Source organism: Lineus longissimus, chromosome 5, assembly GCF_910592395.1.
Source record: "Lineus longissimus chromosome 5, tnLinLong1.2, whole genome shotgun sequence".
NCBI lineage: Eukaryota > Metazoa > Nemertea > Pilidiophora > Heteronemertea > Lineidae > Lineus > Lineus longissimus.
In genome coordinates this window covers 9,337,237-9,349,486 of record NC_088312.1, presented here as the reverse complement: position 1 = coordinate 9,349,486, position 12,250 = coordinate 9,337,237, and the positions used below count along the sequence as shown (strand labels likewise).

The 12,250-nt window shown below is 42.9% G+C and overlaps 1 long non-coding RNA gene across 1 annotated transcript; it reads right to left on the bottom strand.

Annotated features, from left to right (window-relative positions):
- Positions 1-3,828: 3,828 nt before the first annotated feature.
- LOC135488416 (uncharacterized) lies at positions 3,829-11,089 on the bottom strand. The gene is made up of 6 exons (XR_010446968.1): positions 10,981-11,089; positions 10,381-10,414; positions 9,080-9,146; positions 8,251-8,376; positions 6,549-6,896; positions 3,829-4,819 (listed from the first exon to the last, which is right to left on the bottom strand). It is a non-coding gene; the product is annotated as an uncharacterized LOC135488416 (long non-coding RNA).
- Between the last annotated feature and the right edge of the window lie 1,161 nt (positions 11,090-12,250).

Below are 12,250 nucleotides of genomic sequence, written 5' to 3'. Positions count from 1 at the left end.
GCGATCAACTTGGTTATCTGGATAGTCTTGATAGATAATTGGCAGTAATCACTGTTATCCTTCAGGAGACACAATGAGGGTCCCCAGCAGCGATCAACTTGGTTATCGGAGTAGTCTTGATAGATAATTGGCAGTAATCACTGCTATCCTTAAGGAGACACAATGAGGGTCCCCAGCAGCGATCAACTTGGTTATCTGGATAGTCTTGATAGATAATTGGCAGTAATCACTGTTATCCTTCAGGAGACACGAGGGTCCCCAGCAGCGATCAACTTGGTTATCTGGATAGTCTTGATAGATAATTGGCAGTAATCACTTTTATCCTTAGGGAGACACACTGAGAGGCCCCAGCAGCGATCAACTTGGTTTTCTGAGCAGTAGTGATTTATTCATGGCAATAAAACTGTTATGAGAGAGGAGACACACTGAGGGTCCCCAGCAGCGATCAAATTGGTTATCTGAATAGTCTTGATAGAGAATTGGTAATAATTGCTGTTGTCATAGAGGAGACGCACTGAGGGGCCCCAGCAGCGATCAACTTGGTTATCTGGATAGTCTTGATAGATAATTGGCAGTAATCACTGTTATCCTTAAGAAGACACACTGAGGGTCCCCAGCAGCGATCAACTTGGTTATCTGAATAGTCTTGATAGATAATTGGCAGTAATCACTGTTATCCTTAAGAAGACACACTGGCTGTGACTGTCTCATCTCTCTCACCATGTAGACAACTTGGCAGAGCAGCCAAGACTGATTTGGCCTGGCTGTGACTGTCTCATCTCTCTCACCATGTAGACAACTTGGCAGATCAGCCAGGACTGATTTGGCCTGGCTGTGACTTCCTCATCTCTCTCACCATTTGACAACTTAATAATAATATTGCCCTACTGCCTTTTTCATGAATTAATTTTGAGCATTATGTTTACAACGTAGTTGACAATAATTATAGTGAGAGAGATGAGACAGTCACAGCCAGGCCAAATCAGTCTTGGCTGCTCTGCCAAGTTGTCAACATGGTGAGAGAGATGAGGAAGTCACAGCCAGGCCGAATCAGTCCTGGCTGCTCCACCGTGTTGACAACATGATGAGAGTGATGAGACAGTCACAGCTAGGCCGCATCAGTCTTCGCCGCACTGCCTAGTTATTGATATGGCGAGAGAGATGAGACAGTCACAGCCAGGCCAAATCAGTCTTGGCTGCTCTGCCAAGTTGTCTACACGGTGAGAGAGATGAGAGAGTCACAGCCAGGCATTGCCCTCGCTGTCATAATTCGTCGTCCCCCCGACTTAATAAGTCGTCCCCCCCCGACTTAATAAGTCGTCCCCCCGAGATAATAAGTCGTCCCCCCGACTTACTAAGTCGTCCTCCCGACTTACTAAGTCGTCCCCCGAGATAATAAGTCGTCCCCCCCCCCGACATAATAAGTCGTCCCCCCGACTTAATAAGTCGGCCCGCCGAGAATTTTTTTTTTCGATGTCCTTTCCCAGCCACCGTAGATTTCAGAGAAAAATTCAATAATTTTAGTGCTTAAATGAAAAGTCCATAGGCCTACTACAAGAGGGCAAGCACGATAATACTAGTAACCTGATGTCAGCAGTACAGTGAAGATAGTAGTCTACATGTTAGTTCATAATAATAACAGCTCAAGATCACAAGAAACCACAGATCCCGGCGCCCCCCCGCCCACTGACGAAGACCCAGTTGCGCAACTCGATCCATCTCACCCGATCTCACCCTGGCCAAGTTGAGCGCGTAAATACCACGAAAGGGTTAAATTTATCTATTAATAGAATATTCAAATAAGATTGCCGTCATGTTGATGCACCGCCTGACCATGCTCCACACATAGATAACGCATGCGCAGTAGCAGCATCTTAAATGGAGAATTGGTCACGTGAGGGTCTGGGCGGCGATCATCAAAGCGGGTCCCACGAGCGACCAAAAGGTTCCCAGCAGCGAATGCGCTCTCCGAACCCTGATCAGTTAGAGGGCCGCTGTTCACACTTTCGTCCACAGTTTACACCTACCCGATTTACATACTCGATGTGCAGATCGCGTCGAGGGATGTCGTAGTTCCATCTAGTAAATAACAGGTGGCGCCACAATTAGTACATAACGCGGGAAATACGAATGTAGGTGTGGCGAATGGCAGTCCTCGAGGTTTTTAAAAAGGATGCCCTTCCATAGGTTCTGTCACTTTTAAAGAAGGGGGGGGGGGGGGGGTGTTGTTCCCAGCAGCCATGGGATTCTGTTCAGGATTCTTACTTGTGATAAGCCATTCAATAAGAACTCCAGTTAATGTGGTCATCTGAATGATTCATACTGGAGATAAACCATTAAATGTGATTCGGGGGGGGGGGGGGTCCTAGCAGCCGCTCTTGGGCTTCTGTTGGCAAGGATTCATACTTGTGTTCATCTGAGAGATATGGAATTATACAGGAACAGACGACGACGACGACGGATGACAGACACTGCATGCGCAGAATTCATACTGGAAATAAACCATTCAATGTGAACTCAAATGATTCCAACAATGAGCCAGCCACAATGAGCTAGCAAGTACCCTACATGCACTCATCATGCTACATGCTATTTGTTGCATTTGCATATCAGTCTACTCAATTACATTAAGGACATGTTCCTGTTCACAAAATTTTCATATCAAATTTCAAATTTTCAACAGACTGCGTAGGCCTTTGATTTGGTGTGATTAAGGCAACAATGTCAGCAGGCAATGCATTAGACAATACATGTACTGACCTGCTGTATAGAGCAATTATGACCAATATATAATTTCCCCATTCAGGTTGCCAGGTTGTTGGTGTAAGTGAACCACTACACCACCCAACCCGGAGGGTTAAGAAAAATAAATTCAAATCATTATCTTTTGAAAAAATCTTTTTTATTGTTGTACATCCCAAGAATTATCGTAATGGCAATTTGGAATGTCGTGCAGGAGGAAACCCGTCCCCGGGAGAAAACCTACGCGATCGGAGGGAGCTGCCGACTCCATCACACAGGTGACAGGCTTCAACGACTGCGTTTTTTAAATGACATCAGACGTGTACATTTAAGTACTGCGCCACTCCGAAAGCCCATAACAGGAGAAAACCAGAAGATAGTAATACTATCACACATGGTCTACTCCTTTACAAGATGTAATGTCCAAGAAAGACATTGCTAAATAGAGATCTTACACTAGTCGGACTCCACAACTTCAACTCTGCATGCTAATAATATGTTCATTTACTATTCATGCATGCATTAAACCTATTGTGTATGACTGCAGTTGAGCCATTTCAACTAACAATAGGTCAGGTCAAGGCTGTCATCACACCATGACCAAACAGCTTAAGGGCCCAATTTAAATAACAAAAGGACCACATTTCTCATGGCCACTCCACCTTGAGGCTGCCGCTTTGCATCACAAAAGGTTGAGAGGTGACATGTTATTTGCATGACAAAAGACGTAGCTTTCGACATGGCAAGACCAGACAGAAGTGGGTACATGTATGCCAGTTTTTTGGCAAGTTGGAGTCTAAGATCTCTTTATTTTACTAACAAGGTCTACATTTATTACATGCAGGACAAAATGAAACGTCTTACAAAGTTGACGTTTTAATTACACTTTTCTCAAACCATTCAGTACCATGTCTAATCCAATTCTTAGTGGGGCAAAAGACCATCTTCATAATCTGCAGTGCATGATAGATATGCCCTCGCAAGATCTCGAAGCAGTCGATTCTGTCGTCAGGAAATCTTTTGATATTCTCATAAATATCAATAAAATAATGAGAGTGTTTTCAACTATGTAAGTTGAATGTGTCTTTTCATCAATCAATCAATCAATCAATTAAAATATTTATATAGCGCCTGATTCGAGGAAACAATTTCCTCGACTCTCAGGCGCTGTTGAAAAAAGCATGCCTGAATAAGTGAGTTTTTAGAACGGCCTTGAAAGATACCACTGAATCCGCCTTGCGGATGGACGTAGGGAGTTGATTCCAGAGGTATGGAGCAGCCCTGGTTCCCAGGTATTTGGTAAAAGTGATTGAGGGAACGCAACTTCTTTAACTTCTTTGTGTAGTTGGTCAGTTGTCTCTGGTATTATATGATACCAAGCAACTGAGCCAGCCAACGTAAGGAGGTCTCGGCTTAACTGCTCAGACCAATGCCCGTGGATTCTGTGGTACTGGGGAGATCGAGAAACAGTAAAAAAGGCCTACGTTCCATCGCAGACACATATGTTCCTTTTTTGCCTGGGGTTTAAGCAAGAAAGAAATCATATGAACCCCATGTCTCAAGTGATGGAGATATAATAATGAAATATCTGATGAAGTTGGTGATTATTTCAGGAGAAAACCATTTCAAGCAGTAGGGTCCTGATGTGCCCTAGGCTATTAGCTTCTGCCTTCATAAGCTAAAAATCAATTTTGCTTGAGACTTATTTGTTTGGGTACTGACATGCCCTATTGGCTCTCCATAAACACCCACTCCACATTTCGCCTTCTTTCAAAAGATTTTGCCAGAAAATTGTTGATCTCTTGGATCATGGTGCCCCTGGTAACCAAAGAAACCCTCCTCTAAAATGTTCCTTCTTTATACGTGCATTATTTTAAACCATGACAACATATTGTCATTGCCCTAAGAAGGTCAATATATACCTTCTCCCATCAGAAAATTTTAGGATTTTTATCAATAAAATCACCTTTCAATCAGATATTTCAATAAAAGCAATAGGTCTACGGTGACAAAAATACATCGTTGGGATGTGCTGGTCAGCGACATCCATCTTCCTCCTGTCGGATGCTTCTCCATGCTGAAAAGAAACAAATTACATACAGTAAGGTTTATTGGTGCAAAATATCATCAGTGAAATATTCATTGTGCAGGAACTTGTTCGTCTTGACCCACAATGTTTTGAGATCGCTCTATCACTCACAAGCTCGATGGTGGTGATGCAAACACGTGAGAGTCAAGATGGAACATGTTAAGTTCCTGCAACAATGAGGTTAAGATTTGATCAGAAACAAGAAACAACAACTGAACAGCTCTATCAATGTCAATATCATAACTGTTAGAAATTACTTTTCTTGTGTTGACATTTAACCTTACAAGAATGCCAAAACAGAACTTATGCAGGGACTTGAGGATTGGGGCAGTTTATGCCATCTCAGCCGCCTGCGTGGTTTCATTAGTAAAGTTGTTGTTGCCATTAAATTAATTGATGTTGGTTGTAGTGTTGGGGAGGGGGGGGGTCCAATTGCGTCATTTTGCATCACCAGTGAGGTCACCAAGTGCCACAAGGACCCTACTTTAGAATACAGTGGAACCTCCCTTAGCATACACCTCTCTAAAAGGACCTTCTCTCTTTAAGGACACTAACTTTGATTGTCTCCTTTCAATTTGAACTCTCTAATCAGTACACCTCTCTTGTAAGCACAGCACTTATCGGTCTTGAGGATGTCCTTAATAGAGTAGTTTTTCTGTGATCACATCATCCCCCCCCCCCCCCCAAGTTGCTACCCAGTAACTTTTTCCTTTGCTGATCTCTTCTCTTCTTGGCCCAAGTCATTGAAATGGCCTGTCCTGGAAAGCTGATACTCCATGCAAATGCACCAGCATTGACCAACAGAGTTATTTTACAGCTGTTAACACTTTAGTGGAGCTCCCACATTAATCAACGTCAAACGCACTTAGGGCTTCGAGGAACAACGACGTGAATTAACGTCACATTTTTCAACTCGGGGTAATGGTTTTCCATTTGAATTTCATTCAATCGGGTGGGTGCTGTCAGAAAGACTTTTGAGGAATCTTCTGTAACCCAGGCAGCTGCAATCATATGTCAATAAAGTTGTTGTTGTTTTTTGTTACCATTCAAAGCTCAACCTCACTGATATCTCAAACCTAAAACAATCATGCTGTACAACTTTCAACTACAACTTTTTCACAGTACTGTCTGAAATTCCGAAGGGGGAAAAGTAGGTTATCTTTCTAGATATTGATTTGAAACCTGCACCCTACGGTGTTTTGAGCATTTCCAGACCTCTGGTATCAGGGAACCCATGAGGCTTGACACGTTAAAGGTTGTGTTAGGCCTCTGTATGTTTGGCCAGACTTCATGAAATCACATTACTGGCAATGGCCATGTTCAACTACTGCTCATTTAGCAGTTCGGGATTCTTTCTTAGTGTTACATAAAGCTCCAGTTGATAAAAATGCTTTGCTTTTGATATTCATGCAACCAGCATAACCAAGTTGTTTATGAGAGTGAGATATCAGTGGGTTAAGAAGTGATTTTCTGTGATGGCATATTCAGAATCAATTAGTTCAATAGAGCATTTAAAGAGGCAAACGTGAGAGGTCATCATCACCGTGGGTTTGATGAAAATGGCACTGTAATTGGTGTCGCTAAAACAACGTTGGAAAATTATTCCTCAACAGAGAGCTCACCATCTCTAGACAGCTCACCATCTCTTAATCAGGCCAATCAGGCTAACACCTTATCAAGGACATCTGAAAAACTGAAATTGATTTGTTTACATTACCGTGTGATGGCACCCTTCCGAAGGTATGAGATAGGCTGTCCTCATGGTGGCTGCAGGATATCATGTCAGGGCTCTATGTCCGTAGCTTTCCCTAAGTCCAGAAAGTCCCTTTGGAGTTGGATTGTCATTATAGTTTATTAGAATGACAGACATTTCGGTGTCCAATCCATCCCCACAGCAAACAAGTTCCCTTTCTGATCTTAGCGAAGGTTCTCCTTAAATTGTTCTGTCAAGGCATCGTTTGCTGAGCTCTGGTTCGTCACTCCTGCACATGGCTATCCCTCTGCACAACCATTCGATCTACTGAATCCACTCGACTCTCGGTCGTCTGCCCGTATCTGTGAGCGACTGGAAAACAAAATTTAAGGTTACTCTCAGTCTCAATTTGTCCTTACGGTCATCTCGATTCAGTATAACTAAAATGAGCGCGATCGGTCGTAACGAGCGCCATCGCCGACAGACTATCATCGCCAGCAGGCTACATTGCTCCACCATGATTAATGCACTTGTGCCATTAGGTCTTTCATTCAGTTTCATCAAATTCACCGAAGTAGTTTATGATAAAATCACAACCCTTAAATCCTACACCGTTAAAAAATTAGAAGTTTGTAATTGAATTTGAAATTTCCAATTGCACAAATATGTACTAAATATAGATTTCAGCACTGGCACTGCCGTTGCATAGAAATACAAATACCAGAATTAGCACCCAGTTTCAGCAAACACGTATGCATAATATCTGTTCTACAGCATTATGTATAACTGCAATTCTATTTTCCTGGACCACCAGTAATTATGAACAGCGTACCCCTTAAGTTCAAGCCCTCACTCGGCCCCTTATCTCATCGCGTCTTGATATCTTGTCTGTCCCAAAAGTATAACTTGCAAGTTTCGGGTTTCTAGTCTTGACATCAATAACGGTTGAAATTGTCACCCTACTTTTAACTCTTACCCCAGTCTATGCTGAGAGCTTTCAGTGGAACTGGAATTCAGATTAGCTGCTCAATCAGTACTACAACCTGAGCATTTCAACTGGTGAGGCTGGGAGCTCATGACCACTTGTCAGAGACCCAAACAACTGCACAACTGCGGCTCTTTTACTTTTATTTTTGACACAGTTTGTGTTTAGTAAGGAGCAATGCAGTGACAAAACCATGGATGGAAAATCTAATAGCCTGTCTATTTTCAGTCCAGCCACAGAACATATGGAACATTTATTGGCACACCCTTTAAATACACTTTAGGGATGAGTTCATTCGGTTTCACGAGTATGGCATATGCAGGTCCAAGGTTTCCCAATCAACGTGCGAAATCTCCCTGAAGTTGCTGAAGTCTTCAAGTAAAATATATGGGGGTATCGTCAACATAGCGCATCTCTGCCCGAATAATCGGGTCGATCAAAACAAGGCGGCTGAAGTGGGTTTTTCAAAAATCATCGCTAGTTTCTGGAAGGGGTTGGATGTTATTTAAGAAATGTGTTCTTGTCTTAATTTTCTAAAATCCTTAATACCGACAACCACAACACTTTACTACTTGACACTTGATCTGCAATTCAATATCAAACTGAGGTTGCTTGTACAGTTTGAGGATAAAATCCACCATTTTGCGACTCTACTTTACTCCGGAAATGAAACGAACTCAGCCCATGGCGTGTTCACCCATTTCATGATATACTGTCTTGTCATTGAGTGTTTATATTTACCATATATGTATTGGATTCCTTAGTCATCCAAAATCTTTTGAGAGTCACATCTACCATAGCACAATTTGTAGATCTTGGTTGAGTGGTTGGGTCTTCTCGACAGCCATCATCTCAATCTGCAGAGGGCTAGATAACAGGAAAAATACATTCAATGACCTATCTCAAAATGAATAGATTGAAACTAAAAGATTATTTGTTTTCATTTGAGTGAGATTGTTGTTTCTCGCTTTAGGAATTCGATTCCAAATGTGGCCACCAGGGGGCAAAGGTTAGAAAATGATCAATGAAGTCAAAAGCACCCATCATGTCCAAGTCCATTTTTTCCCATGTCGACAGGTGAGCACAATGGCCCTGGCCGTTTCATTTTATAAAGTGGGGCTGTTGGAAAGATGCTCACGGGCCATTTTCTGGATCAAGTGAAGTAAAGATGTCTTTGGTTGGCAGCATTTTCTTGTGGAAAAATGTTGATCGGCCACACTCTTTGCTCGATTCACTGCTTCAATCCTTGCCCAAGTTGCATTATTCCTCAGGCCAAATTGCCTTGGATTTTTATATCCATCCTTACGTCTGATATTACTAATAACCATATATAAAATGAAACTCATGATTTGTCCAACTAATCAAGATCATCGAGGTCATGTTGCCCATTTGGCTGTTAACTTGAGCAGTCTCGGTCAGGTGGTCTCACTCGGGGATAAAAGTTCATGACTTGGCCACCAGGGTGCGGGTTCGGAGACATGAAATATGATTTTTTTCCCTCCTGGTTGGACAGTTATGAAGTTTGTTTCATGAGTAGATATAATATCAACCAGGACTATGTGATGCTCACCCCGCAGATTGCAACATCGTCTTTTGTGTCCCTTGTCCTTGTGTCCCTTGTCCTTGAGGCCCTGGACCTTGGTAACCGGAAAAACGCCGACCGACCGACCGACCGACTGACCGACCGACCTTCCGACCTACCAACCCAAGGAGTTTCGTAGTTGAGTCACAGGTCTCATAAGTCAATGTGATATATCCAATCCACGATAGCAGGTCACGTGAAATGAAATTGTAAACAAGCGCACGTGCGCTGGTCAAATGACAACAAATGCATGTTGCGCGTTGCAGTTCATGCATTGATTGCATCGGTCGAGACACTCGAGCAGAAAAACTACAGCGCATAGATTAGGCCCAAATCATGTTTTTATATCCACCGACCATGTAGACAAAGCATATCTTTAGAGTATCGTTATCAGTTCCTTACCGCGTGAACTCGTTTTCCCGGTATAATTGACTGGAGATGCTGCTGTCAGGTCACGTCGGACTCCATCACGTCCATTGCGCTGGGCACTACACAGACACGTGCTATAGAGAAGCGAAAGGGATACTGCACTATGACGGTACGTTGGCAGGTCGGTCGGTTATGGCTGGCGGGAGTGGACAAATATCTGAATTAAGGGTCGGGATAAATCAGATTTATACCACGACTATATTCAGAATAGTAGACAGCCAATCAGACCCCCGCATTTCATGAATTATGGTGACCATTAAATCTGAATTATACCACGACATAAATGAATCAACCCACGACTATAATCGTTTTAGACCCACGACTATATTCGTAATAGCAGACAGCCAATCAGAACCCCGCATTTCATGAATTAGGGTGACCATTAAATCTAACATTCTAACATCCGGCGTCCATAAATAGCACTTCCGGCGTCCATATATCGCACTTCCGGCGTCCATATATCGCACTTCCGGCGTCCATAAATCGCACTTCCGTCAATAAATTCGGCTCTCTGATTGGCTGTCTGCTATTACGAATATAGTCGTGGGTCTAAAACGATTATAGTCGTGGGTTGATTCATTTATGTCGTGGTATAATTCAGATTTAATGGTCACCATAATTCATGAAATGCGGGGGTCTGATTGGCTGTCTACTATTCTGAATATAGTCGTGGTATAAATCTGATTTATCCCGACCCTTAATTCAGATATTTGTCCACTCCCGCCAGCCATAGTCGGTCGGCGTTTTTCCGGTTACCGGGCTATGAGGCGCGAATGGGATGCCGTAAGTGAGGTTGTCAGAGTCGGCGAGTAGGTCGGTCGGTTGGTCGGTCGGTCGGCGTTTTTCCGGTTACCCTGGACCTTGTGGCCCTTGTACAATGTTGGCTCGGGCTGCCTAAAAATAATCAAATTTTTGGTTAAGGGGTTTATCTTTTTGCTGAGCGTTTCTACAGCATGCTACTTTCACACTGGATCCAACTAAAAACTGTTTTCCAGAGAGCACTCTCCGGAATACGAATTGGCTACACCACACTTGGTCTAATCAGCATGCAATTTGATTTGAAAAGTGCAACTCTTGCTGCGTATTGTAGTAACGTGCCTTTCGCGTATGCATGTCTTGTCCCTGCCCTTTGTGGTAATTAGAAGATAATCAAGACAGGAAAAAGCTAGTGACCTGCAAGCCCCCTGCCAATGAATAGACTGTTTTAATACATATTAACGCCAACACTTCACGTTTCAATGAGAATCAGTTGATGCGAATTCAATAAAGCACATTCAATTGTATTCTGGAACCAAATTGGTTGAAGCGGTTTCAAATCTGTATGAACAGAATTGAGTGTGGCACCCCAATATGTATAAAAATTGAAATCGCACGTCAGATTGATACTTTTTAACATCATTTTAACATCTTTGTAATGTTTCTTTTAATCAAGACGTAACTGACGACTAAGTGATGCTTACCCTGTATGGCTCCAACATTGGCAGCAACATATTCTTCAGGTCCATCCAGTGTCTTCTCGGCTCTCGAGCTGGAGGCTGGCTCTCCTTCTTCATCGCCGTCTTGTCGATTTCAGCGGGTATATATATCAGCTTTGTGAGGCACAAGGAGGTTGAGAACACTGTTGTTATTCAAAGAACCCAATGTCTTCGTCATTAGCACTAAACTGGTTTAGCACAAGACCCACACGGACACGCCTGACATTTCGTCCGACGAAATTCCGCAGGTTAACAACAGGCCTCTAACCCCAGTCATTCCATCCCCCTCGAGATCAGGTAGGGGATCGCTGGCCAGCTATTGCTTACTATTGTTAACAGTCGTAAGACTTATCCCGCCAACACTCTAAAACAAGGGGACCAATTGAATGACTAGCGACACGCAACCGTTAATTGCCCCCATCAATCAACCACAATGACTCAAGGGGAACACGTACTTTGAACCTAAGTCCATGTCATCACCGTCGAAACTTAGATGAGGACCGCAGAACAAAGTGGCAAGCATGCCTGGGACCCAGCCACCGTGCTTTGGACGTGAGTTAGACTCAGTCGCCAGACACGATAACCGAATACACCAAGCGTATAGCTTGAATCGAACCCGATCTATCATCGTCATTGGTCACCTGGCCTGGCCTGGACAACTGAAAGCTGAATAGGTTAAATAGATGATAAGCAGGAACCAAAAGAATTACAACTATTATAGCTAGATAACTACGATAGCTAGATAACTACGATAACTACTCTAACAACTAGAATAACAACAAGATCTACAAAATGAGCAAGACAGTGATCAGACACACTTCCAACTCTCACAACGGTCACCATACTCCATAGTCCCCCCCCCACATGACCTCCCGCACCCTTTTCCTATCCCGTCTCAAACACACACACACACACACATCATATACTGTGGTTACGACTTTTGAACATCCACTGGCATGAATTGCTGATGGAGGCGTCACTGTCAATCTATATAACATGTTCAAAACTTCATGTAAATTGTAGCAGTGGCTTTATTTGTGCATTTTATAAAAATATAGTTTTGAATCCTTGTTCTCTCAGAAAAGTGCACATGAAAATGTCCTTGCCATTGGCATTGGGATAAAAGTTGTATTCGATTTGCGATATTTTTTAAATTTCAGTATACTATTAGTTCATATACTTCATTGACAAGGCTTGGTCTATGACAAGTGTTTGACTTGCTTATTGGTTTGTTATATCTTTCACTGGTCATACT